The sequence below is a fragment of the Lolium perenne genome, chromosome 4 (genome assembly GCF_019359855.2).
Source record: "Lolium perenne isolate Kyuss_39 chromosome 4, Kyuss_2.0, whole genome shotgun sequence".
Taxonomy (NCBI): domain Eukaryota; kingdom Viridiplantae; phylum Streptophyta; class Magnoliopsida; order Poales; family Poaceae; genus Lolium; species Lolium perenne.
The window spans coordinates 92,297,887-92,325,556 of NC_067247.2; the positions used below are offsets into that span (position 1 = coordinate 92,297,887).

A 27,670-nucleotide genomic window follows, 5' to 3' on the forward strand; every position below is an offset into this window, starting at 1 on the left:
ATCCTTATCCTAGCTTCTTTTAGCTTCTTCATTTAGCGTGATATTCTTCACAATCTCCAATGTCAGGCATGGAACTCGGTAACAAAAATGCTTACACGTCGTCCTCAAAGTTGACTTCATGGCTGAAAGTTGGACTATATAGCACTGGAAGGTATTCAAGTGTTCAATCGCACTGCTGGGCGGGCTGAGCCGAGCGTCGTTCCAAGGGCTTCGTCTTCGGGACGGCAACCTCGGCGTACCAGGTCGAGGGGATGGCGGCCGGAGGCGGCCGCGGGCCCTCCATCTGGGACGCATTCGCGCATACCCCAGGTGATTCGTTCGTCTGTCTGTTGATTACCACTTCACTTCACTTGTGCTAAGCTAACTCTGCTTCCATAACCGGTACTACCCCACTTGCCAGTACACGTTTGTGTTTAGTGCTTAGGACACTCCGATATAATTTCTGTCAGATTCGCAAAAAAAAAAGATATATTTTCTGACAAGTATTTGAACATTTGTGAAGGACAAGATAGATCACACGTCTTACTAAGAGTATTATGTACTACGTAGTAGTACCAAGTACGAAATCCTAGACAACAACCAATTCAGTTCTTACATAGACTGGCAGCTAAGCTAAACACTCGGTTTTCAATTCAAATTGAGATTCAAAGTGTATTACTGCGTTAATCTTTGTCTTCCTCCGCACTAACATTTGCGTATTTTGTGCTGCAATGGACAGGAAATGTTGTAGGGGACCAAAATGCAGACGTTACAACAGATCAATATCATCGCTACAAGGTACAGCAACCAAAGTAAACAGAGCCACATCTCGTGGTCTTCAAAGTTCAAACCAACATACGAGTAATACTAACTGCTTCCATACTAGAAATTAGTTCAATTTTTGCTCTTGAAAGTTTTAATGGTCCTTTGGTTTTTTTTTTGGAGCAATCTACACAACATAGTTATCAGAGATGAGCTAATGGCAATATCTATCATGTCTTGGTTAGTGAAGTGATGTCTGACCGAGTTTTCTATGAGAGAAATATCGGTACCCATTCAAAAATACACTGCATAGATCACAGTTCTCAAAGTTGAGCTGATTGACATGTCCCAATGCATTACTAATTGTAAATAGTACTATATATGCGTTGCTTTCTTCTGAGGAAACATTAAATATTCACCATACAGCTGCTGAGAAAGAACTACCGGGCCTTACCATCGATCCTTTTATGTTGGCACAGGAAGATGTTAATCTCATGAAGGGATCTTTTACGGTAGGGACAGAGAAATACTAACCGTTCAACCACCAAGATCCAAGGGCTGAGGGAGACCAATACTTGTTAGGCAAAGCAGTAGTATTTTTCCACCAAAGAGTAAAATAGGAAAATTTCTGCTTGCATATGGAAAAATTTGGGGAGATCTAAATCTGTGCACTCGGCTAGGCTGCTTCCCGATCCCATTCCACTTCTGCAAATAACATTTTCCTTTTTAGGCCATCTCCAAATAGGCTGCCACATAAATAATAATAGATCAATTTTCGATACGTTTGTATTTGGATGCGGCGTCACGCATAAACAAAATAGGGCTCGGTCCGTTTGCAGCGGAAGGTGGCCCCAACAGGCCTAAACCGCAAAAAAAAAGTGCTAAAAATGAGTTAATTAGTAACTTAATTTACATATACTAGGACAATGCCCGCGCGTTGTTGCGGATGACCTGACCGAAATATGTTCACTTCAAAAAATAAAACAAAAAGAATTCTCTGTCATTTTGCCAGAATAAACTAAATTACATCAGTTGTGCCTAAATTAGGGAGTTTTTAAGATGACCGTAGAAAAAGAACGAGGAATGCCTACATACCTGAAGATATAAGGGGGGACCCATGAGCAGTATCATGATTACCTTAGAGCATCTCCAACGGACGCGTCAAAAGACGCCCGCGCGGTAAAACCATCAGTTTAGTGTGTTGGTGACGAAAGAATCCGCTCCAAAAAAAACGCGTGAAAATATCAGGCGCGACACGTCGTCGGCCGCCGCTGAAACCTCCCTCCCGCCACGCACCGCCCCCGCCAATAGCTTCACTTCAAGGACTGTGAGTCGCTCGCGGAGCGTCACTGCCTCACCCTCGGCACCCCCGCCCGCCGCAAGTAGCTTCAACAGCATGAAGATGAACACGCCGCAGCAGAACTCTGAAAACTGATCTTGTCATACCATATATTAAGATTCGAACAGCTTGCAGCTCATCTCTTCTTCCTTTCAATTGCAGATCATGCAAGGCGCGTTTAAATTACCAGCCAACAATCCCTCCTTTCTCAATGTGCAGCACATGCAGCCTTAATCCTCCTTTCCTTTTAATTCCATAACCGGCAGCGTGCAGGTCTACCTTGTATGTCCAGGATCTAGACGTGGCTCTATCCCATTGTATTGCTGCTTGTTTCTACGGAACTGCGGAACGTATATAAATAGGTTGGAAGCAGTACAAAGGAGCGAGGTGGGACTATTTAAGTCAATGCGTTCACTCATATTTCCATGGTCCTGGACGGTCTTGAGTTTAATCTATAAAAGGCCACTTATTTGTCTAGCGTCCTATAAGAGAAGGCCCAGCACTCCAACAACGTGCCTCAATTTTTGTATACAGCGATCCAGCCCAGTATGGTTGACGGAGATACGAACCAGCAACCATGTTCGCAGTTCTGACGTAGAAGCGAACAGGTACGTACAGAATATCATTTAGCGGTGGCAGACACTGTAATATGTTCTTACTTGGGAGGGTAAAATTGGAAAGAAAAAAGACGGACGAAATTTTTGGGGAGAAACCTTCCTTCCTTTATTAGTAGGTAGTATATATAGATTTGGAACCGAAAGCACCCTAATTGAAAAAGAAAAAAAAACATAGGATAATACCGCTGATGCTAGTCGGCCGCCTCCAAGTCCTCGTTGATGAGGTCAATGAAGACCTGCGGCAACTGCCACACATTGGCCGCCGGAGGAGGCGGCGAAAGGTACTCCAGTCCTGGCGGTAGTGCAGGCGCCACCCCGTCCTCTTAGGAGGCCCGGATGACCTTGTCGAGGAGGGGCCATTTGGCGCGCTCCTCCGCCAAGGGGATGGCCTCCGCGCGCGTGATGGCCTCATTCTCCGTCAGCTCCGCGGCATCCTCCTCCATTGGCTAGAAGTCGAGGTCGCCGTCATGTTCAGGCGTGTCCTCCGTGCCGCCTCCTGGTACACGGTCCTCAGAAGCGTCGGCGCCCCAGCGGGAGAGGATCTACGTCACCGTGGCGGTGACGTACATCTTCTGGGAGGCCGGTGCCCCCATGCCGTGGGGTGACGTGCACCTCCCCCACGGGTGGCACCTGAGCACAGATCGGGTTCCGGTGCCACCGATCCCGGCCACCGGCCGCGCCCGCCTGGCGGAGATCCAGCGGCACCACGCGCAGCTTCCGTCAGACCTCCGGGAGGACCCCGCCTACGACGAGAAGAGTCCCTACTTGGACCTTTGGTTCGAGGTGGAGCACGATGCGCACCGGCGCACGTTCTTCGCGTCGCGCACGCCGATGGTGAGGCCTCGCTCGGAGCCTCGCACGCCGGGGACATCGGTGAAGAGGGAAGGCCGCCGCCCCGGTGGGCTCTACATCGATGAGCCCGTTGTCCATAGCGGGCTGCACCACAGGTGCCGCCCGACGAGGAGGACGACCCCGAGCTGCGCGCCGCGCTCGCGGCATCAGTCGAGGTAAATGACCTCGAGGAGCTGGCCAAATGGCCGCATCTCGCCGAGGTGCTCCGTGCCTCCGCGCTGGAGGAGGAGGCCAAGAAGGCCAAGGAGGACGTCGACGCTTGGGAGTTACTCGCCATGGCGCGCCAGCAGGAGGAGGCCACGCGCTAGGCCGCGCTCCGAGAGGAGGAGGAGCGCCACCTCCGCCTCAAGCATGATGCGGAGCTGCAGGCCGCTGCGGCTGGCACGCCTGCGTAGGCCTGTCAGCCCTTCGAACCCTCAGTCCGCCTGGGAACGCGCACAGTGGTCGCTCTGGCCGGAATCCCCGGCGCGCTCCGGCGTGTCCAGCCGCAACAGCACTTGGGAACGACGTGTTCTACTGGGACTATGCGGCGCGCCAGCGGCCACCGCGTCCCAAACCCTAGCTTAGGGTTTACTATTTTTTTAATTAAAGCCCATATACAGCTTTCTTTTGTATAAATTTGCCCAAAATAGGGCTAAGTTTAATGATCCAAGTTTAAATTTAATTTTTTTTTGTTTTTGCGGTCTTTTTTATTTTGGGTTGCGTCCGTGCATTGGGTGCACTGCGCGACCCAAACGGACTGTCGGCCATGTCTCTGTATCCGCGCGGCCACCCAAACAGCCACATCCGAACGGCCCGACATGTCCGGTTTGGGTCTCAACGTTGGAGATGCCCTTAGCCCGCGCCTATCCTACGGCTCTCCCCACCCGGGTTATCGGAGGATTTGATCTTCCGGTGGACGCTCAGCAGTCTCCTTAAAAGAAACAACGAACAGTACAAAGCAACAAAAAAATTGAAAATTACAATGAGATCCTTGAGAAGCCCTTCATATTCAACCTCCAGACCGTGTCGACGGTGCGTCGCCGCTGTTGCTCCTCCTTAAGTCGGCCTAATATTGTTGGTTGCGGACGAAAATTCGCTAAACGAGTAAAAAACACATCCGCTATTCAACAATCGGAAGCCCACGTGTACTACGGGAACACAATAGTCAAGTTTTTTTTAATGCGGGATGATTAGAGCTGAGGCAGTCGTTTCATTGTTCACCTATGGCAGGTGCAAGGATGTGAGCAGATGGACGGGGGAATAATGTGGACGGATTGATCCTTACACGGAATAAATCCAGGGTCCAACCTGCCTTTACACGGAATAAAAATATACCGAAACATTACCTGCCTAAACTACTCTGCTCAATACTACTCGTCTATGAGACTAGTAATTTGTACCGTAAAAAGGCTCCTCATGAAAGGATTAAATTTCGATGCCTACCGGTTTTCTATCTCATGGTCCAGAATCTTCCCAGGTATTCTTGGCTGGACTGTGGCGTCCAGTACATAAGTCCAATATAATTCTGAATGAAACGCGAGCTGTTACCACCACTGATTCATCTTTGACTTCTGTAGATGGTGATGGAAAAGTTAACACAGAAGGTGTTGCGTATTACAGTAATCTCATAGATTACCTTCTTCAGAAAGGTATAGCATGTAACTAAGCATCTATTTCTTTCATTTTATCTTGTGGGGAGCTCAGCATCTATTTCAACCTCTGAAACTTCCATGGGAACCTGAATACATTCATATCTGAATCTTTCCATGAAAACTAAGCAGGCATTACTCCTTATATCAATCTTTACCACTCTGATCTCCCTCTTGCACTTCAGAAGAAGTATGGAGGCTGGTTAAATGCAAAGATGGCGTAAGTAAAATTAGTGCTCAATCTTTGTGTTGTACTCATGTGTTACATTTACCTATCCCATTTTAGAGTTAATGCAGTCATGTACTCATGTATCAGTTACCCTTTGTACATTAATTCAACTATCTATTAAAAGTGACTTCACATATTGATGAATGAACATTATGCATTTGGAACTTTTTGTATGTTTACCCAAAAGTAAACCGCCCTACATATAAGCAATCTGTATGATTTTCTAGGTAAATGCTGAATGCTATATCTCTAACGTGGAAGATTAAACAATGAGTAATGCATGACTATCTTCCTCATATTTGTTTTGTAGGGAACTATTTGCAGACTATGCTGATTTTTGTTTTAAGACCTTCGGCAATCGTGTAAAACACTGGTTTACATTAAATGAACCAAGGATTGCTGCACTTCTTGGTTATGATGCAGGGTCGATTCCTCCTCAAAGGTGCAGCAAATGCGCTGCTGGTGGAAACTCAGCAACAGAACCTTACATTGTTGCTCATAACTTTCTCTTAGCACATGGTTACGCAGTCGCAAGATACCGAAATAAGTATCAGGTATTTTTATAACTGAACTTAAGAGTAAAATTATAACATGATGAGCTTTCTGGAGTGTTGTTTTGAATTACTTTTCTCTTACAGACCAAGTGTGCATTAATTATGGAATAATTCCCCCCAACATGATTTTATTTTTATTATTGTGTATATATCCATGAATGTATTAGTATTCTTCCTCTAACCCATTGGGCATGTAGAGGACAATTTTTCGTGAACATCGTTCTGTCTAGACTGATGATCGAATAGTAATTGAATAAACGAAAAAATGTAGGCAGCTCAACAGGGAAAGGTTGGCATAGTTCTGGACTTCAATTGGTACGAGGGTCTTACCAATTCAACTGAAGATCAAGAAGCAGCTCAAAGAGCCAGGGACTTCCATGTTGGTTGGTAAATGCACATACATATCCTACGACAAGCGCTTTAGATTAAAAAATATCATTTTTAATACCATCGACGTTTGCATTTGATGCAGGTTTGTTGATCCACTAATAAAGGACATTACCCACAGATAATGCAAGTAATTGTGAAAGAGAGGCTACCCAGGTTTACTCCCGATCAAGCTAAACTGGTCAAGGGCTCAGCAGACTATATTGGGATCAATCAGTACACAGCTGGGCCCCCTCCCCTCCCCTCCCGTAACCCCCTCCCGGGCTGCTCACGTGGCGGTGGCTCCGGAGGGCCCCAAGACCGGTGACTAGAGCGCGCCCTCCCGAGCCTCCCTGGCCGCTGCCACCGCCGGCCCGGGCAGTGGTGGCGGCGCCCAGCTGCCAAACAGCGGAGGGCGAGGAGGCGCAGCTATTGGAAATATAGAATCCTAATTCTTGTGTGTTGTATTCCATGACCTTTTGGGAGTATATATAGAGGTACAAGGGGGTGATAGACTTGGAGTACAAGATGATCTAAATCTAGTCTAATCTCAGCCGTACATGTATTCTAACATCCCCCTCAGTCGTAGCGGGAGTGAAGCGAACGCTTGCGACTGGAGAAGTCATGTGCTCCCGTCGCATCTCCTCCTTGTCATCACCAACGTTCCCTTCTAGTTCCTTCTCTTCCCTCCCGCAGTCACAGCGGGAGTGTCGTGGACGCAAGTGATGACGCGGACGTTGTTGACTGGAGTTCTTGAGTTGCCGTAGACGTTTTGTTGATGTCGATGTCGAGGTAGACGAGCATGATGTATCTGTGGTCGAGGTATGGTCGATGTCGTAGTCGTCATATGTGGTGTAGCCGTATTCGCCGAAGGCGCAAAAAAAATTGCGCGTTTTTGGTCGTAGGGTTTTAGGTTTTGCGCGGCGGCGGCAGCTGTTCTGCGGCGGCGGCGGGTTTTTGTCATAGCGCGACGGCGGCAGCGGTTCTGCGGCGGCGGAGAGTTTTGTCGTAGTGCGGCGGCGGCAGCGGTTCTGCGGCGGCGGCGGGTTTTTGTCATAGTGTGGCGGCGGCTGCGGGTCTGCGGCAGCGGCGGGTTTTTGTGCGGCGGCGGCTAAAAGCGGCGGCGGCAGGTTGTAGTGTTTTGGTTGTAGGCGACGGCAGTGTTGACGAAGATGTCGATGAAGACCATGTTGATGTAGACCTTGGTGATGATGTGTTGGCGATGTAGAACTCGACGTAGATTTTGGTGTTGTCGTACGGCTTGACGTAGTTGTTTGGTGCAGTACGTGTAGAGTCGCTCGGTGATCTGATCGGTGATGATGTAGATGGCGGGCTGGCGCGCGTGAGATCGATGACGTCGGCTCGGTGAAGATCGCGTCCGAGAGAGTGTCTCGAAGTGGATGAAGATCCGCGCGCCCTTCCGGTGTCCCGCGCCGGTAACTGGCTCAGCGAAGATGTCGCCTGCTCGGCTCCGCGTCGTGGTCAGCTGATCGCAGGTGAACGGGCTGCACTCCCGTGCATGCAGCTGATATCCGTGTTGGCTGGTGCTTGCCGGATGGAGGCGCATGGATCTGCACCCTGGACGTCCAGTTCGGCTTAGACGCGCCAGCGCACGAGGAGCATGCATACTGGTGGTGTAGATCGGATTGAACCGGAGACGATCTAAAGCAGATTGAAGTAGGAATCTTGCACTGATTTGCACCAGATCTTGGATCTTGGGTCGTGGGGGTAGGAATTTTATTTGGCTAAAACAGATCTAATCTATGGAATTTGGGAATTCGAAAATTTGGATCTAAACTAAAGAATCAATCTGATCGATGATCAAGACTAGGTGCCACGCCCCCGAGGAGAGATCTCCCCGGGGGCGGCGCGATGCGGAAGTGGTAGGGAACCTAGGATCGGCGCCGCGAGGCTAACCGCTCTGATACCATATTGGAAATATAGAATCCTAATTCTTGTGTGTTGTATTCCATGACCTTTTGGGAGTATATATAGAGGTACAAGGGGGTGATAGACTTGGAGTACAAGATGATCTAAATCTAGTCTAATCTCAGCCGTACATGTATTCTAACAGCAGCGAGGCAGAGCCCTTCCACGCTGGGGCGATTCTTCAAGGGCTGCGCGGTGGTGGTGCGTCCGGCGGCGGACGCGGGGATCCGGCGGGCGGCGGCCAGGCCTGCTGGCGCGAGGCGGCGCGGCGTTGCCGGCGGCCGACCGTGCGGGCTGATCTGGCCCGGTCTGGGCTGATCTGCGCTGCGCGGGCCCGATCTGGGTAGCGTGGGTTGTGGCCTGCTGCTCGATCCCGCCAGGTCTCTGCGGTGGAGGTTGCTTCAACCTCGTTTGTCGGCGTTGGACGGCGGATGGCGGCGTGGGGGCCTGTTCGTCTGCTTCTTTGAAGAAAGGTGGCTGTCCTAGGGTTCTTCTTGTGCGAAGATGAAGATCTTTCTAAGGCTGGTTTCTCTCGATTTGGCCGGAATGTTGAGTTCCGGAATGCTCCACCGGCGATGTACCACTGCAACGATGCCTGCAGTTTGCTGGATGTGAGGTATTCGGTCGTGCGCACCCATGCTTTTATTCCGACCGTTTGGTTCTGGAGGGAGCGGCGCGAAGCTCTTTTTCTGTGTTGACATCAAGTGACTATGAATCCATGATGAAAGTCGGAAGAAGAGAATTTCATGAAGGCCGGAGGGGAGGACTAGCTAAGGGAGGTTAAAGTCTCCGCGCTGTTGAGGGGCTTGCTTGGTGTTCGGGCTTCACAATAGCGGTATGAAAGTGGGGGCGACAACACATGTGATGCGCAGAGTCCTACCTTTCAGGGTGAAAACCCAAGGTCTGGCCTTAACTGGTTGTGCCTGGCAGTGACCTTGGTGGAGGCATTGTTTTGAGAGTGGGGACTATCTTCAGGGTGAAAACCTAAGATCTTTGATCGGGCGACGACGGTGTTGGAGCATTGTTCCCTTCTTGGAGGCGTCGTTTTTTAGAGAGTCTGCAATTCAGGTGTTGTCATGGTGGTGGATGTATTGCTATTGTTAGGCCCGAGATACTGTAGCGGGACTTTTGTTTCTTAGTTTCCTTTTTCTTTTTTTGGCTGTGTGCATCCGTAGTGCCATTAGGGTGGTGCGTTGTTGCAGAGGCTGGGTGTAATTGGTATCTCTCGATATTAATATATTCCCTTTATAAAAAAAAGTACACAGCTAGCTTCATGAAGGGTCAGAAATTGGTGCAGCAGACGCCGACTAGTTACTCAGTCGATTGGCAAGTCACTTATGCTTGTGAGTTTCTTGTCTTAAGCTGTAGGCTTTACTACATCAATAAATTGCAACACGTAATGTCAGTTCATCCTTTATTACTGAAATTTTGCAGTTGAGAGAAATGGCAAACCGATTGGACCTAAGGTTTATCAAAGGCATGGTGGGGGGAGGCTTTGTTGACTTCATGTCATGGCTTGAATAGAGTTCCTAACAAGAATAAAGATAAGACCCCTTACGAGGAGTGGGCTAGGAGAAAACCATCACTTTCGTATTTGCGCACATGGGGATGTTTGGCGAAAGTCAATATTCCAATTACTAAGAAGCGCAAACTTGGACCAAAGACAGTGGATTGTATCTTTCTAGGTTATGCTCCTCGGAGTGTAGGATATAGATTTTTAGTAATTCAATCCGAGGTACCTGATATGCATGTTGATACTATTATGGAATCTCGTGATGCAACATTTTTTGAGAATATGTTTCCTATGAAAGATATGCATAGCATTGCTAGAATTTCTACTGAGATAATTCCTGAGTCCAGTACATCTAATAAGTATTTTGAACAATCACATGAGAATGTTACTGAGAAGGATGACAATGAAGCTCCTAAACGGAGCAAGAGACGAAGGATTGAAAAATCCTTTGGTGATGATTTCATTGTGTACCTTGTGGATGATACTCCCACGTCCATTGCAGAGGCATATGAATCTCCAGATGCAGATGACTGGAAAGAAGCTGTCCATAACGAGATGGACTCGATCCTTTCTAATGGAACTTGGGAGCTATCAGAACGACCCCATGGATGCAAGCCTGTGGGCTGCAAATGGGTGTTCAAGAAGAAGCTAAGACCTGATGGTACTATTGAAAAGTACAAGGCGTGGCTTGTAGCGAAAGGCTACACACAGAGAGAAGGCGAAGATTACTTCGATACCTATTCACCTGTCGCTAGACTTACCACCATTCGAGTACTACTATCCATGGCTGCCTCCTATGGTCTTATCGTTCATCAAATGGACGTAAAGACAGCTTTCCTTAATGGAGAGTTGGAAGAGGAAATCTATATGGATCAGCCTGATGGGTTTGTAGTAAAAGGTGAAGAAAGAAAGGTGTGCAAGTTGCTGAAATCTTTATATGGCCAGAAATAAGCACCTAAGCAATGGCATGAGAAGTTTGACAGAACTTTAACTTCTGTAGGCTTTGTTGTCAATGAGGCTGACAAGTGTGTTTACTATCGCTATGGTGGGGGCGAAGGTGTTATACTATGTTTGTATGTGGATGATATTCTGATCTTTGGTACAAACATGAGAGTAATACACGAGGTCAAGTCTTTCTTGTCAAAGAGTTTTGATATGAAAGATCTGGGAGAAGCTGATGTGATTCTGAACATCAAGCTGATTAAGAACGAGAGTGAGATTACTCTAACGCAATCCCATTATTTTGAGAAGATTTTGAGCCGGTTCGGCTATATTGATAGCAAGTCCTCTCCAACACCTTATGATCCCAGTGTGACACTACGCAAGAACCGGAGGATTGCCATAGATCAATTGAGATATTCTCAGATCGTTGGCTCACTCATGTACTTAGCGAGCGCGACTAGACCCGACATCTCTTTTGCTGTTAGCAAGTTGAGTAGGTTCATGTCAAACCCGGGTACTGATCATTGGCATGCACTTGATAGGGTCATGCGCTACCTATGTGGTACAATGAGTTATGGGATTCACTATTCAGGGAACCCAGCTGTGCTTGAAGGATATAGTGATTCGAATTGGATCTCAGATGTAGCTGATCTGTATGCCACAAGTGGGTATGTATTTACTTTTGGAGGTGGCGCAGTATCATGGAGATCTTGCAAGCAAACCATATTGACGAGGTCAACTATGGAAGCAGAACTTACTGCTTTAGACACAACCACTGTTGAATCAGAATGGTTGCGTGAGCTCTTGATGGACTTGCCTGTGGTTGAAAAACCTGTTCCGGCAATCCTTTTGAATTGTGACAATCAAACTGTAATTGTCAAAGTGAACAATTCTAAGGATAACGCGAAGTCATCAAGACACGTCAAGAGACGTTTGAAGTCTGTCAGGAAATTGCGAAACTCCGGAGTAATAACTGTTACATATATTCAAACAGACAAAAACCTGGCAGATCCCTTTACAAAGGGACTATCACGTAATGTGATAGAAAGTGCATCGAGGGAGATGGGTTTGAGACCCGTTGATGTTACACCATAGTGGTAACCCAACCTTTGTGATCGGAGATCCCGTGAATTAGGACCTGGGAAGAACAAACTAGTGGTTTAATTGAGGAGAGTATTATGTAACCCTCTCTATGTGAAGATGCACAACTCTCAATTGCTGTAAGGCAGGTTGGAAACAAGCCTTAATGTGTTTATGTTGGCTATATTAGCAAAGATGCTGTCTTACAGAGTATTCTTGAAATAACACACCTATATGAGTCTGATTGTTAAACGTCGCAATCTATGAGATTTGGGTGATCTCTAGTAAACTCATGAACAGACCACGAAGTATGACGCATATGCTTCACCCGCGGGGTAGGCTACTGGCAGCCATGTACTGGTCATGACTTTGAGTGAAACCCTGTTCACGCAAAACTTGCAATTCAAGGCTTAGTCCATTGTTCAAGTGTGAATGGATGTAGCTTAAGGTTCTAGGCGGAAGTTCAACTTAACAGTCTCCGCTGAAACACTGGTATATAAACAAGCAGCGAGTATTGGTAAATCTCTAAATGGGGATTTGAGATCTGGCGGGGGATTGTTGAAATATTGGGCCTACACTTAGTGGCCCATACTAGATTTCAGATTTCCCTATAAATCTCAAAGCCCACATAGTGGCAGCCTTGTGAGTTTGAGCCCAAGTTGGTGGCAGCTCACTAGGGAGTGGCAAGAGGTGGGAAGTTTAGTCCCACATGGAAAGTTGGGAGGAAGTTAGACCACCTTATAAGGTGGGTTGTTCCACCACTAGTAAGTGAGTGAGAATAGGAGTGCTACACGCGCGCGCTCCTCCTCCTCCTCGCTCGCTCGTCTCGACTCGACTCGACACGACACGTCATGACGCGCGCGCCGCGCTCGTGGTGAGTGGATTGAGCCTCGAGCCGAGACTTTCCTTACTTTTTGCAGCTCAGGAAAACGAACAGAGTCCTAGACGGACGCGTCGCAGTTAGTCGGTTCGGGTCGCTCCCGGATCATGGGCTATCTGTAACCGACTCCAAACGTTCGTGCGACATGGGCGTGGCCCACGTTGCCTAGGGTTTCCCGAGCCTATATAATCTCTTGCCCGGCTACCGCAGAATCATACTGAATACACGAGTTAGGGTTTCCACCTCTCTCTCTGCTTGCGCCGCCATCGTAGCCTACTCCATCCCGCTCGCCGACGTGCATCGGCGAACGGGAGAGCAGGTCTCCGGAACCACTCGTCCTTGCGATCCTGTACGGGAGAGGGCGAATTAGGTTTTTGGGAAGCGCTCTGCGCGACTGCTCAAGCTCTTCATCACGGGTCGCCTTCCGTCCAAGTCGGGCGGTGCTGCCTACCGTCGTCTTCAACGCCATCTACTTCGACCCGTCGTCCCCGTCGTCAACAACGTTGTCATCAACAACGTTACTGCCGCGACATCATCTGCTACACCTCCACCGCCACCTCCACCAGATCGGTACGTGCGACATATCTCGATCTGTTTAGCGATGGATGCTGTACCGTTTGCGCTGCTGCTACTCATGTTGATTAATGCATCTAGTATGTTTGAGTTTCACATGTTACTAGTTCTGCCATCATGTTTTATATTCTGGAATTAATCATGGAAATTGTGCCTAATTATCCAACAATCCAAAAACCTAATTGTAGGCAATTTCCTGAGTTAACAATGGCTGGTTTTGCTGATGCACTGAGGCCGGATAAGTTTACCGGTGTGCACATTAAGAGGTGGCAGTATAAGGCCATGCTCTGTCTTACTCATCTGAAAGTGTTCGAAGTTACTGATGGTTTACCTGAAGGAACTATATCTGACCAAGATCAGAACAAGTTCAAGGAAAACAATAATCTCTTCGTCGGATGCGTTCTAAGTATTCTTGCTGATCGTCTGTGTGATGTGTACATGCACATAACAGATGGTAAAGAGCTCTGGGATGCACTGAATGCTAAGTTCGGTGCAACCGATGCAGGCAGTGAACTGTACATCATGGAGAGCTTCCATGACATCAGGATGGTTAACAACCGTTCTGTAGTCGAACAAGCTCATGAGATACAGTGCATTGCGAAAGAGCTTGAAATCCTTAAGTGTGCCTTACCTGACAAGTTTGTGGCTGGATGCATCATCGCTAAGTTGCCCCCTTCATGGAGGAACTTTGCGACAACTCTCAAAGACAAGAGACAGGAGATATCAGTTGAAAATCTGATAGCATCTCTTGATGTTGAGGAGAAAGCTCGGGCTAAGGATAATACTGAGAAAGGAGAGGGCCAGTCTAGCGCCAACATGGTGCAGAAGAAACCCTACAGCAAGAACAAAGGGAATAACAAGCCCTCCTTCAATAAGCCTATGAAGACTACAACCTTCAAGAAGAAGAAGATGATAAACAAAGCAGATCTGAGCTGCTTTACATGTGGAGAGACTAGCCACTTTTCTAAGGACTATCCAGAGAGGGCAGACCGCAAGAAAAAGGCGAGGCAAGTCAACACGGTGACCGCTATCAATGCTGATGGGTACGGTAATCTCTTTACTATTCTTTCGGTATTTCAATCTCCATGTTGGTGGATTGATACAGGTGCTAATGTTCATGTGTGTGCTGACATATCCATGTTCACTTCTTACCAGGTCGCCCAGGATTCTTCCGTCTTGATGGGGAATGGGTCACATGCTTCTGTTCGTGGTGTTGGCACGGTAGATCTGAAGTTCACTTCGGGGAAGATCGTGCAGCTGAGGAACGTGCAGCATGTCCCTACTATGAACAAGAATCTCGTTAGCGGCTCCCTTCTATGCAGAGATGGGTTTAAGGTTGTCTTAGAGTCGAATAAAGTAGTTGTTTCCAAGTTTGGACAATTTATTGGTAAAGGCTATGAGTGCGGAGGCTTGTTCCGCTTTTCGCTTTCTGATTTCAGTAATAAGTCTGTGAACCATATATGTGGCAATGTTAGTGATGATACCAGTGTTTGGCATTCTCGTTTATGTCACATTAATTTTGGTTTAATGTCTCGGCTATCTAGTTTAAGTTTAATTCCGAATTTCACCATTGCCAAAGGTTCTAAGTGCCATAGTTGTGTGCAATCAAAGCAACCTCGGAAGCCTCACAAGGTGGCCGACGAGAGAAACTTGGCACCTCTAGAACTCATACATTCTGATCTATGCGAGATGAATGGTGTGTTGACAAAAGGTGGAAAGAGATATTTCATGACATTAATTGATGATGCGACTAGATTTTGCTATGTTTATTTGTTACAAACTAAAGATGAAGCTTTAGACTACTTTAAAATTTATAAGGCTGAAGTTGAAAATCAACTAGAGAGAAAGATCAAGCGTCTCAGGTCGGATCGTGGTGGCGAATATTTTCCTAAAATCTTTGATGAATTCTGTGAGGAACATGGCATTATTCATGAGAGGACGCCTCCCTATTCACCCCAATCAAACGGGGTTGCCAAGAGGAAAAACCGCACGCTGACTGACTTGGTGAATTCCATGTTAGCCACTGCTGGTTTATCAAAGGCATGGTGGGGGGAGGCTTTGTTGACTTCATGTCATGTCTTGAATAGAGTTCCTAACAAGAATAAAGATAAAACCCCTTACGAGGAGTGGGCTGGGAGAAAACCATCAGTTTCGTATTTGCGCACATGGGGATGTTTGGCGAAAGTCAATATTCCAATTACTAAGAAGCGCAAACTTGGACCAAAGACAGTGGATTGTATCTTTCTAGGTTATGCTCCTCGGAGTGTAGGATATAGATTTTTAGTAGTTCAATCCGAGGTACCTGATATGCATGTTGATACTATTATGGAATCTCGTGATGCAATATTTTTTGAGAATATGTTTCCTATGAAAGATATGCATAGCATTGCTAGAACTTCTACTGAGATAATTCCTGAGTCCAGTACATCTAATAAGTATTTTGAACAATCACATGAGAATGTTACTGAGAAGGATGACAATGAAGCTCCTAAACGGAGCAAGAGACGAAGGATTGAAAAATCCTTTGGTGATGATTTCATTGTGTACCTTGTGGATGATACTCCCACGTCCATTGCAGAGGCATATGCATCTCCAGATGCAGATGACTGGAAAGAAGCTGTCCATAACGAGATGGACTCGATCCTTTCTAATGGAACTTGGGAGCTATCAGAACGACCCCATGGATGCAAGCATGTGGGCTGCAAATGGGTGTTCAAGAAGAAGCTAAGACCTGATGGTACTATTGAAAAGTACAAGGCGCGGCTTGTAGCGAAAGGCTACACACAGAGAGAAGGCGAAGATTACTTCGATACCTATTCACCTGTCGCTAGACTTACCACCATTCGAGTACTACTATCCATGGCTGCCTCCTATGATCTTATCGTTCATCAAATGGACGTAAAGACAACTTTCCTTAATAGAGAGTTGGAAGAGGAAATCTATATGGATCAGCCTGATGGGTTTGTAGTAAAAGGTGAAGAAAGAAAGGTGTGCAAGTTGCTGAAATCTTTATATGGCCTGAAACAAGCACCTAAGCAATGGCATGAGAAGTTTGACAGAACTTTAACTTCTGTAGGCTTTGTTGTCAATGAGGCTGACAAGTGTGTTTACTATCGCTATGGTGGGGGCGAAGGTGTTATACTATGTTTGTATGTGGATGATATTCTGATCTTTGGTACAAACATGAGAGTAATACACGAGGTCAAGTCTTTCTTGTCAAAGAGTTTTGATATGAAAGATCTGGGAGAAGCTGATGTGATTCTGAACATCAAATTGATTAAGAACGAGAGTGGGACTACTCTAACGCAATCCCATTATGTTGAGAAGATTTTGAGCCGGTTCGGCTATATTGATAGCAAGTCCTCTCCAACACCTTATGATCCCAGTGTGACACTACGCAAGAACCGGAGGATTGCCATAGATCAATTGAGATATTCTCAGATCGTTGGCTCACTCATGTACTTAGCGAGCGCGACTAGACCCGACATCTCTTTTGCTGTTAGCAAGTTGAGTAGGTTCATGTCAAACCCGGGTACTGATCATTGGCATGCACTTGATGGGGTCATGCGCTACCTATGTGGTACAATGAGTTATGGGATTCACTATTCAGGGCACCCAGCTGTGCTTGAAGGATATAGTGATTCGAATTGGATCTCAGATGTAGCTGATCTGTATGCCACAAGTGGGTATGTATTTACCTTTGGAGGTGGCGCAGTATCATGGAGATCTTGCAAGCAAACCATATTGACGAGGTCAACTATGGAAGCAGAACTTACTGCTTTAGACACAACCACTGTTGAATCAGAATGGTCGCGTGAGCTCTTGATGGACTTGCCTGTGGTTGAAAAACCTGTTCCGGCAATCCTTTTGAATTGTGACAATCAAACTGTAATTGTCAAAGTGAACAATTCTAAGGATAACGCGAAGTCATCAAGACACGTCAAGAGACGTTTGAAGTCTGTCAGGAAATTGCGAAACTCCGGAGTAATAACTGTTACATATATTCATACAGACAAAAACCTGGCAGATCCCTTTACAAAGGGACTATCACGTAATGTGATAGAAAGTGCATCGAGGGAGATGGGTTTGAGACCCGTTGATGTTACACCATAGTGGTAACCCAACCTTTGTGATCGGAGATCCCGTGAATTAGGACCTGGGAAGAACAAACTAGTGGTTTAATTGAGGAGAGTATTATGTAACCCTCTCTTTGTGAAGATGCACAACTCTCAATTGTTGTAAGGCAGGTTGGAAACAAGCCTTAATGTGTTTATGTTGGCTATATTAGCAAAGATGCTGTCCTACAGAGCATTCTTGAAATAACACACCTATATGAGTCTGATTGTTAAACGTCGCAATCTATGAGATTTGGGTGATCTCTAGTAAACTCATGAAGAGACCACGAAGTATGACGCATATGCTTCACCCGCGGGGTAGGCTACTGGCAGCCATGTACTGGTCATGACTTTGAGTGAAACCCTGTTCACGCAAAACTTGCAATTCAAGGCTTAGTCCATTGTTCAAGTGTGAATGGATGTAGCTTAAGGTTCTAGGCGGAAGTTCAACTTAACAGTCTCCGCTGAAACACTGGTATATAAACAAGCAGTGAGTATTGGTAAATCTCTAAATGGGGATTTGAGATCTGGTGGGGGATTGTTGAAATATTGGGCCTACACTTAGTGGCCCATACTAGATTTCAGATTTCCCTATAAATCTCAAAGCCCACATAGTGGCAGCCTTGTGAGTTTGAGCCCAAGTTGGTGGCAGCTCACTAGGGAGTGGCAAGAGGTGGGAAGTTTAGTCCCACATGGAAAGTTGGGAGGAAGTTAGACCACCTTATAAGGTGGGTTGTTCCACCACTAGTAAGTGAGTGAGAATAGGAGTGCTACACGCGCGCGCTCCTCCTCCTCCTCGCTCGCTCGTCTCGACTCGACACGATGATGCGTGTGGTTGACACGTCCGTTGGGAACCCCAAGAGGAAGGTGTGATGCGCACAGCGGCAAGTTTCCCTCAGTAAGAAACCACGGTTTAATCGAACCAGTAGGAGTCAAGAAGCACGTTGAAGGTTGATGGCGGCAGGATGTAGTGCGGCGCAACACCAGAGATTCCGGCGCCAACGTGGAACCTGCACAACACAACCAAAGTACTTTGCCCCAACGAAACAGTGAGGTTGTCAATCTCACCGGCTTGCTGTAACAAAGGATTAACCGTATTGTGTGGAAGATGATTGTTTGCAGAAAACAGTAAAACAAGTATTGCAGATGATTGTATTTCAAGATAGAGAATTGGACCGGGGTCCACAGTTCACTAGAGGTGTCTCTCCCATAAGATAAACAGCATGTTGGGTGAACAAATTACAGTTGGGCAATTGACAAATAAAGAGGGCATGACCATGCACATACATATTATGATGAGTATTGTGAGATTTAATTGGGCATTACGACAAAGTACATAGACCGCTATCCAGCATGCATCTATGCCTAAAAAGTCCACCTTCAGGTTATCATCCGAACCCCCTCCAGTATTAAGTTGCTAACAACAGACAATTGCATTAAGTATTGCGCGTAATGTAATCAGTGACTACATCCTTGAACATAGCACCAATGTTTTATCCCTAGTGGCAACAGCACATCCATAACCTTAGAGGTTCTTGTCACCCCTCCAGATTCACGGAGACATGAACCCACTATCGAGCATAAATACTCCCTCTTGGAGTTACTAGCATCAACTTGGCCAGAGCATCTACTAATAACGGAGAGCATGCAAGATCATAAACAACACATAGACATAACTTTGATAATCAACATAACAAGTATTCTCTATTCATCGGATCCCAACAAACGCAACATATAGAATTACAGATAGATGATCTTGATCATGTTAGGCAGCTCACAAGACCCGACAATTAAGCACAATGGGGAGAAGACAACCATCTAGCTACTGCTATGGACCCATAGTCCAGGGGTAGACTACTCACACATCACTCCGGAGGCGACCATGGCGGCGTAGAGTCCTCCGGGAGATGAATCCCCTCTCCGGCAGGGTGCCGGAGGCGATCTCCTGAATCCCCCGAGATGGGATTGGTGGCGGCGGCGTCTCAGTAAGGTTTTCCGTATCGTGGCTCTCGGTACTGGGGGTTTCGCGACGGAGGCTTTAAGTAGGCGGAAGGGCAGGTCAGGAGGCGGCATGAGGGGCCCACACCATAGGGCCGCGCGGCCAGGGCAGGGGCCACGCCGCCCTAGGGTTTGGCTGCCTCGTGGCCCCACTTCGTCTCCTCTTCGGTCTTCTGGAAGCTTCGTGGCAAAATAGGACCCTGGGCGTTGATTTCGTCCAATTCCGAGAATATTTCGTTACTAGGATTTCTGAAACCAAAAACAGCAGAAATAGCAACTGGCTCTTCGGCATCTTGTTAATAGGTTAGTTCCAGAAAATGCACGAATATGACATAAAGTGTGCATAAAACATGTAGATATCATCAATAATCTGGCATGGAACATAAGAAATTATCGATACGTCGGAGACGTATCAGCATCCCCAAGCTTAGTTCTGCTCGTCCCGAGCAGGTAAAACGATAACAAAGATAATTTCTGGAGTGACATGCCATCATAACCTTGATCATACTATTTGTAAAGCATATGTAGTGAATGCAGCGATCAAAACAATGTATATGACATGAGTAAACAAGTGAATCATAAAGCAAAGACTTTTCATGAATAGTACTTCAAGACAAGCATCAATAAGTCTTGCATAAGAGTTAACTCATAAAGCAATAATTCAAAATAAAAGCATTGAAGCAACACAAAGGAAGATTAAGTTTCAGCGGTTGCTTTCAACTTGTAACATGTATATCTCATGGATATTGTCAACATAGAGTAATATAATAAGTGCAATATGCAAGTATGTAGGAATCAATGCACAGTTCACACAAGTGTTTGCTTCTTGAGGTGGAGAGAAATAGGTGAACTGACTCAACAATAAAAGTAAAAGAATGGTCCTTCATAGAGGAAAAGCATCGATTGCTATATTTGTGCTAGAGCTTTGATTTTGAAAACATGAAACAATTTTGTCAACGGTAGTAATAAAGCATATGTATCATGTAAATTATATCTTACAAGTTGCAAGCCTCATGCATAGTATACTAATAGTGCCCGCACCTTGTCCTAATTAGCTTGGACTACCGGATCATCGCAATGCACATGTTTTAACCAAGTGTCACAAAGGGGTACCTCTATGCCGCCTGTACAAAGGTCTAAGGAGAAAGCTCGCATTGGATTTCTCGCTATTGATTATTCTCAACTTAGACATCCATACCGGGACAACATAGACAACAGATAATGGACTCCTCTTTTATGCATAAGCATGTGACAACAATTAATAATTTTCTCATATGAGATTGAGGATATTGTCCAAAACTGAAACTTCCACCATGGATCATGGCTTTAGTTAGCGGCCCAATGTTCTTCTCTAACAATATGCATGCTTAACCATAAGGTGGTAGATCTCCCTTACTCCAGACAAGACAAACATGCATAGCAACTCACATGAAATTCAACAAAGAGTAGTTGATGGCGTCCCCAGTGAACATGGTTATCGCACAACAAGCAACTTAATAAGAGATAAAGTGCATAAGTACATATTCAATACCACAATAGTTTTTAAGCTATTTGTCCCATGAGCTATATATTGTAAAGGTGAATGATGGAATTTTAAAGGTAGCACTCAAGCAATTTACTTTGGAATGGCGGAGAAATACCATGTAGTAGGTAGGTATGGTGGACACAAATGGCATAGTGGTTGGCTCAAGGATTTTGGATGCATGAGAAGTAATCCCTCTCGATACAAGGTTTAGGCTAGCAAGGTTATTTGAAACAAACACAAGGATGAACCGGTGCAGCAAAACTCACATAAAAGACATATTGTAAACATTATAAGACTCTACACCGTCTTCCTTGTTGTTCAAACTCAATACTAGAAATTATCTAGACCTTAGAGAGACCAAATATGCAAACCAAATTTTAGCGTGCTCTATGTATTTCTTCATTAATGGGTGCAAAGTATATGATGCAAGAGCTTAAACATGAGCACAACAATTGCCAAGTATCACATTATCCAAGACATTATAGCAATTTACTACATGTATCATTTTCCAATTCCAACCATATAACAATTTGACGAAGAAGAAACTTCGCCATGAATACTATGAGTAGAAACTAAGGACATACTTGTCCATATGCTACAGCGGAGCGTGTCTCTCTCCCATAAAGTGAATGCTAGGATCCATTTTATTCAAACAAAACAAAAAAAAACAAAAACAAACCGACGCTCCAAGAAAAGCACATAAGATGTGATGGAATAAAAATATAGTTTCAGGGGAGGAACCTGATAATGTTGTCGATGAAGATGGGGATGCCTTGGGCATCCCCAAACTTAGACGCTTGAGTCTTCTTAGAATATGCAGGGGTGAACTACCGGGGCATTCCCAAGCTTAGAGCTTTCACTCTCCTTGATCATGTTGTATCATCTCCCTCTCTTGATCCTTGAAAACTTCCTCCACACCAAACTTAGAACAACTCATTAGAGGGTTAGTGGACAATAAAAATTAACATGTTCAGAGGTGACATAATCATTCTTAACACTTATGGACATTGCATAAAGCTACTGGACATTAATGGATCAAAGAAATTCATCCAACATAGCAAAAGAGGCAATGCGAAATAAAAGGCAGAATCTGTCAAAACAGAACAGTTCGTATTGACGAATTTTATCGAGGCACCAGACTTGTTCAAATGAAAATGCTCAAATTGAATGAAAGTTGCGTACATATCTGAGGATCACTCACGTAAATTGGCATAATTTTCTGAGTTACCTACAGAGAAAACAGTCCAGATTCGTGACAGCAAAGAAATCTGTTTCTGCGCAGTAATCCAAATCTAGTATGAACTTTTCTATCAACGACTTTACTTGGCACAATAAAACACTAAACTAAGATAAGGAGAGGTTGCTACAGTAGTAAACAACTTCCAAGACACAAAATAAACACAAGGTACTGTAGTAAAAACATGGGTTGTCTCCCATAAGCGCTTTTCTTTAACGCCTTTCAGCTAGGCGCAGAAAGTGTGTATCAAGTATTATCAAGAGATGGAGTGTCAACATCATAATTTGTTCTAATAATAGAATCAAAAGGTAACTTCATTCTCTTTCTAGGGAAGTGTTCCATACCTTTCTTGAGAGGAAATTGATATTTTATATTACCTTCCTTAATATCAATGATAGCACCAACAGTTCGAAGAAAAGGTCTTCCCAATATAATGGGACAAGATGCATTGCATTCAATATCCAAGACAACAAAATCAACGGGGACAAGGTTATTGTTAACGGTAATGCGAACATTATCAACTTTCCCTAAAGGTTTCTTTGTAGAATGATCAGCAAGATTAACATCCAAATAACAATTTTTCAGCGGTGGCAAGTCAAGCATATTATAAATTTTCTTAGGCATAACAGAAATACTTGCACCAAGATCACATAAAGCATTACAATCAAAATCATTAACCTTCATCTTAATGATGGGCTCCCAACCATCCTCTAGCTTTCTAGGAATAGAGGCTTCGCGCTCTAGTTTCTCTTCTCTAGCTTTTATGAGAGCATTTGTAATATGTTTTGTGAAAGCCAAATTTATAGCACTAGCATTAGGACTTTTAGCAAGTTTTTGCAAGAACTTTATAACTTCAGAGATGTGGCAATCATCAAAATTCAAACCATTATAATCTAAAGCAATGGGATCATCATCCCCAATGTTGGAAAAAATTTCAGCAGCTTTATCACAGGCAGTTTCAGCAGTTTTAGCAGTTTCGGGCAGTTTCTCGCGCTTTGCATTAGAAGTGGAAACATTGCTAACACCAATTCTTTTATTATTAATAGTAGGAGGTGCAGCAACATGTGTAGCATTAGCATTACTAGTCGTGGTAATAGTCCAAACTTTAGCTACATTCTTCTCTTTAGCTAGTTTTTCATTTTCTTCTCTATCCCACCTAGCACGCAGTTCAGCCATTAATCTTATATTCTCATTAATTCTAACTTGGATGGCATTTGCTGTAGTAACAATTTTATTTTCAATATCCCTATTAGGCATAACTTTCGATTTCAAAAGATCAACATCAGCAGCAAGACTATCGACTTTAGAAGCAAGTATATCAATTTTCCCAAGCTTTTCTTCAACAGATTTGTTAAAAGCAGTTTGTGTACTAATAAATTCTTTAAGCATAGCTTCAAGTCCAGGGGGTGAATTCCTATTATTGTTGTAAGAATTCCCATAAGAATTACCATAGCTGTTGCCATTATTATAAGGATATGGCCTATAGTTGTTACTAGAATTGTTCCGGTAAGCATTGTTGTTGAAATTATTATTTTTAATGAAGTTTACATCAACTTATCAAGAAGCTTTGTTGCTTCACCAAGAGTGATGGACATAAAGGTACCTCCAGCAGCTGAATCCAATAAATTCCGCGAAGAAAAATTTAGTCCTGCATAGAAGGTTTGGATGATCATCCAAGTAGTCAGTCCATGGGTTGGGCAATTTTTAACCAGAGATTTCATTCTTTCCCATGCTTGTGCAACATGCTCAGTATCTAATTGTTTAAAATTCATTATGCTACTCCTCAAAGATATAATTTTAGCAGGGGGATAATATCTACCAATAAAAGCATCCTTGCATTTAGTCCATGAATCAATACTATTCTTAGGCAAAGATAGCAACCAATCTTTAGCTCTTCCTCTTAATGAGAAAGGGAACAATTTTAATTTTATAATGTCACCATCTACATCTTTATATTTTTGCATTTCACATAGTTCAACAAAATTATTAAGATGGGCAGTAGCATCATCAGAACTAACACCAGAAAATTGCTCTCGCATAACAAGATTCAGTAAAGCAGGTTTAATTTCAAAGAATTCTGCTGTAGTAGCAGGTGGAGCAATAGGTGTGCATAAGAAATCATTATTATTTGTGGTTGTGAAGTCACACAACTTAGTATTTTCAGGGGTGGCCATTTTAGCAACAGTAAATAAAGCAAACTAGATAAAGTAAATGCAAGTAACTAATTTTTTTGTGTTTTTGATATAGCAAACAAGATAGCAAATAAAGTAAAACTAGCAACTAATTTTTTGTATTTTGATTTAGTGCAGCAAACAAAGTAGTAAATAAAACTAAGCAAGACAAAAACAAAGTAAAGAGATTGGGAAGTGGAGACTCCCCTTGCAGCGTGTCTTGATCTCCCCGGCAACGGCGCCAGAAATTTGCTTGATGCGTGTGGTTGACACGTCCGTTGGGAACCCCAAGAGGAAGGTGTGATGCGCACAGCGGCAAGTTTCCCTCAGTAAGAAACCACGGTTTAATCGAACCAGTAGGAGTCAAGAAGCACGTTGAAGGTTGATGGCGGCGGGATGTAGTGCGGCGCAACACCAGAGATTCCGGCGCCAACGTGGAACCTGCACAACACAACCAAAGTACTTTGCCCCAACGAAACAGTGAGGTTGTCAATCTCACCGGCTTGCTGTAACAAAGGATTAACCGTATTGTGTGGAAGATGATTGTTTGCAGAAAACAGTAAAACAGTATTGCAGTAGATTGTATTTCAGTATAGAGAATTGGACCGGGGTCCACAGTTCACTAGAGGTGTCTCTCCCATAAGATAAACAGCATGTTGGGTGAACAAATTACAGTTGGGCAATTGACAAATAAAGAGGGCATGACCATGCACATACATATTATGATGAGTATTGTGAGATTTAATTGGGCATTACGACAAAGTACATAGACCGCTATCCAGCATGCATCTATGCCTAAAAAGTCCACCTTCAGGTTATCATCCGAACCCCCTCCAGTATTAAGTTGCTAACAACAGACAATTGCATTAAGTATTACGCGTTATGTAATCAGTGACTACATCCTTGAACATAGCACCAATGTTTTATCCCTAGTGGCAACAGCACATCCATAACCTTAGAGGTTCTTGTCACCCCTCCAGATTCATGGAGACATGAACCCACTATCGAGCATAAATACTCCCTCTTGGAGTTACTAGCATCAACTTGGCCAGAGCATCTACTAATAACGGAGAGCATGCAAGATCATAAACAACACATAGACATAACTTTGATAATCAACATAACAAGTATTCTCTATTCATCGGATCCCAACAAACGCAACATATAGAATTACAGATAGATGATCTTGATCATGTTAGGCAGCTCACAAGACCCGATAATTAAGCACAATGGGGAGAAGACAAGCATCTAGCTACTGCTATGGACCCATAGTCCAGGGGTAGACTACTCACACATCACTCCGGAGGCGACCATGGCGGCGTAGAGTCCTCCGGGAGATGAATCCCCTCTCCGGCAGGGTGCCGGAGGCGATCTCCTGAATCCCCCGAGATGGGATTGGCGGCGGCGGCGTCTCAGTAAGGTTTTCCGTATCGTGGCTCTCGGTACTGGGGGTTTCGCGACGGAGGCTTTAAGTAGGCGGAAGGGCAGGTCAGGAGGCGGCACGAGGGGCCCACACCATAGGGCCGCGCGGCCAGGGCAGGGGCCGCGCCGCCCTAGGGTTTGGCCGCCTCGTGGCCCCACTTCGTCTCCTCTTCGGTCTTCTGGAAGCTTCGTGGCAAAATAGGACCCTGGGCGTTGATTTCGTCCAATTCCGAGAATATTTCGTTACTAGGATTTCTGAAACCAAAAACAGCAGAAACAAAGAATCGGCTCTTCGGCATCTTGTTAATAGGTTAGTTCCAGAAAATGCACGAATATGACATAAAGTGTGCATAAAAATGTAGATATCATCAATAATGTGGCATGGAACATAAGAAATTATCGATACGTCGGAGACGTATCACACGACATGACACGACACGTCACGTCACGTCACGACGCGCACGCCGCGCTCGTGGTGAGTGGATTGAGCCGAGACTTTCCTTACTTTTTGCAGCTCAGGAAAACGAACAGAGTCCTAGACGGACGCGTCGCAGTTAGTCGGTTCGGGTCGCTCCCGGATCGTGGGCTATCTGTAACCGACTCCAAACGTTCGTTGCCTAGGGTTTCCCGAGCCTATATAATCTCTTGCCCGGCTACCGCAGAATCATACTGAATACACGAGTTAGGGTTTCCACCTCTCTCTCTGCTTGCGCCGCCATCGTAGCCTACTCCATCCCGCTCGCCGATGTGCATCGGCGAACGGGAGAGCAGGTCTCCGGAACCACTCGTCCTTGCGATCCTGTACGGGAGAGGGCGAATTAGGTTTTTGGGAAGCGCTCTGCGCGACTGCTCAAGCTCTTCATCACGGGTCGCCTTCCGTCCAAGTCGGGCGGTGCTGCCTACCGTCGTCTTCAACGCCGTCTATTTCGACCCGTCGTCCCCGTCGTCAACAACGTTGTCATCAACAACGTTACTGCCGCGACATCATCTGCTACACCTCCACCGCCACCTCCACCAGATCGGTACGTGCGACATATCTCGATCTGTTTAGCGATGGATGCTGTACCGTTTGCGCTGCTGCTACTCATGTTGATTAATGCATCTAGTATGTTTGAGTTTCACATGTTACTAGTTGCTGCCATCATGTTTTATATTCTGGAATTAATCATGGAAATTGTACCTAATTATCCAACAATAACTCCATATTTGTACTCGTTACGTTCAAAATTTATATGTTAAGTCTTTTTCAATGTGTGGAACATTACAGGCGAATTCTGATTGGCTTTACATCGCCCCGTTTGGGATGTATGGATGTGTGAACTACATCAGGCAAAAGTATGGAAATCCCGCTGTTGTCATAACTGAAAACGGTACCTCCATTATTATCCGGTTTTCAACTTCATACCTCTCAATCATCTTGTCAAGCATATACTCCTACTAATCTTGTCACCATGTCGGCAGGAATGGATCAACCTGGGAACCTCACCCGCGATCAGTACTTGAGTGATGTTACAAGGGTTAGGTTCTACCGGAGCTACCTCAACGAGCTGAAGAAAGGCATCAACGATGGTGCAAACGTTGTTGGCTACTTTGCATGGTCTCTCCTCGACAACTTCGAGTGGGGCTCTAGATACACATCCAAGTTCGGTATCGTGTACGTCGACTTCAACAGCCCCTCCCTAGAACGGCACCCGAAGGCATCGGCCTATTGGTTCAGAGATCTGCTGCAGACCAAACACTGATGGAATGTTATCATCTTCATCATGTTGAGTTTTTTTCTACCATTGTTTAGCAGCTGGTACCGCAATTCAGAGCCAGCTCTCTGCTCTGGAGCTACCAAATGGAAATAAAAGATGGCACAATGATTCAGTATATCATTTAAAGTTTACAGTGAGAATGGCCCCGTTAATTTGTTACATGAAATTTGACATGTTTCTAGTTAATTTGCTGCAAAGA

General features: G+C 45.1%; 1 pseudogene; it reads left to right on the plus strand.

Annotated features, from left to right (window-relative positions):
- The first annotated feature begins 180 nt into the window (after positions 1–180).
- LOC127293314 (beta-glucosidase 7-like) lies at positions 181–27,670 on the plus strand (annotated as a pseudogene).